The 1,949-nt window shown below is 47.7% G+C and overlaps 1 pseudogene; it reads left to right on the forward strand.

Annotated features, from left to right (window-relative positions):
* The first annotated feature begins 1,492 nt into the window (after positions 1-1,492).
* LOC131924826 (U2 spliceosomal RNA) lies at positions 1,493-1,662 on the forward strand (annotated as a pseudogene).
* Positions 1,663-1,949: the final 287 nt, after the last annotated feature.

Genomic DNA, 1,949 nt, shown 5'->3' on the forward strand with positions numbered 1-1,949 from the left:
CACCAGGTCCTACTTCCTCAACACCTGGTACGATACAGCAGAGAGTGGAGCAGTCCAGGAAACAAGACAAAGTCTGCAGTGTGGATTTTTAGCAGAGAGACACTAAGGATGCCATGTTCCCAGTGCAGAGTTTCTATTGGAGACAATTGCATGGAAAGATACTATACAATCATTAAACCATGTCTACTAAGAATAGAAGGTCTGCTTAACAGATCACCATGGGGAACAGAGACAGGGAAGTGCATATAGAAAAAGACCTAGGTCATAAGCAGTCTACACATCTTAAGGATTAGCTTGTTCCTGCTTCCATGGGGTGGAAACACCTGTTGTACTGTTTCCCTCTGCTCTTGCTGTGCCAAGGGTCAGAGTGCTCTTAGACACAGTGTGTTTCTTTCTCAAACGAGGTTGTTGGTAACTGCCTGGGAACTCCTTCCCTACCTTCTGAGCAGGCTTGGTCCACCCTCCTGGATGATGCACCTGACACATAGACCCTGTCCCTTATCTGAGTTCCTAAGGGACACCCCAACCCTCCCTAGGAGAATCAGCCTTCTGTTATGAAGAGCAGCAGAGATGCTGGCCCTTTTCAGCTGGCTTTGGGCTGCTTTTGTGTCTTCTAAATGGAGGTGAAAATGTTCCTTACTTCACAAGGCTATGTGAGGAAGAAAATGAGTTGCTATGTGCAGTGCCTTGCACAGAGTGCACACCCTGACACACTCACTCCTAGAAGACAGTCTCACAGCAACTCTCTAATCCTTTGGCTCCTACAGTCTTTCTGCTCTCTTTTCTGCCATGTTTCCCGAGCCTCATGTGTAAGAGTTGTTTTGTAGATGTAGCCGCTGAGACTGGACCCACAGCTCTCTATTTTGATCCGTTGTGGGTTTCTGTAGTGGTCTTCGTCTGTTGCAAAGAGAAGTTTTCTTGATGAGGGGTGAGAACTGCACTTCTCTGTGGACACAGAGCAAACAGAGTGCAGTTAGGGATGAGGCTGGTTTAGTAAGGTGGTGGCTGTAGGTTCTCCTCCAAGATCCACGTCACTAGCCCCAGAGAGTGGCCTGGGTTTCCGTCAGTAGGCATGGCTTTCCTCTTTGTTTTTTGCTTTGTTTGTTTGTTTGTTTGTTTTTGTTTTTTAGAAACAGGGTTTCTCTGTGTGCCCTGCCTGTCCTGGAACTTGCTATGTAGACCAGGCCCAAACAAGATCCTTCCAGTTCTGCCTTCCAACCACTGAGGTTACAGATGTGTGCCTCATAGCCCAAGCTATCCTCAAATTCACTCTGTAGTTGAAGATAAGTTTGAGTCCCTGATCTTCCTCCCACCACCTCCCAAAGTCTGGGATTAAAGGCCCAGTTTGAGAAAGTTGTAATCTACAGTGTATTCACGATGGCACAGGATACTCATTTGCAGGTAACATGCTCGTTGCTCCAACAGTAACTAAGACATTTGCGACATCTGGTGGACATATGGTGGTCCTGCACACAATTTAAGTAAGTGTTCGATCGCTTCTCGGCCTTTTGGCTAAGATCAAGTGTAGTAAGTGTTCGAAAGGGCCTGGTTAAATCAAAGGACACAGAAGCCTGTGCCAGCTTGGTGAGGCAATGGCTTTGCAGTTCTACTGGGATGTGGCCCTAGGGGGTTACTCTCTGTTTTTAGAATGTAACACACTTCTTTTCTTCTTTGTTACATACTGATGTCTAACGGGTAAGTAGCCCAGCTGGAAAAGGTCACCTAGAAGTTGTGAGCACAGAGGATAGGGCAGGTCCAGCTTCAGCATCTCCTATTGCACCACTCCCCCTCTGAAGGTATGAAAACACCTGCTGGGCTCCCTGGAGCTCCATCTGCCTGCGTCCTGCCAAAACCTCACTTCTGGCTGCTCCCTGAATCTAGCTACACCCTACTGAGACACATGCAGTCCCTCCTAGCTGAGCAACTCCACCCGTGAGCTACACAATATC

The sequence above is a fragment of the Peromyscus eremicus genome, chromosome 14 (assembly GCF_949786415.1).
Source record: "Peromyscus eremicus chromosome 14, PerEre_H2_v1, whole genome shotgun sequence".
Lineage (NCBI taxonomy): Eukaryota > Metazoa > Chordata > Mammalia > Rodentia > Cricetidae > Peromyscus > Peromyscus eremicus.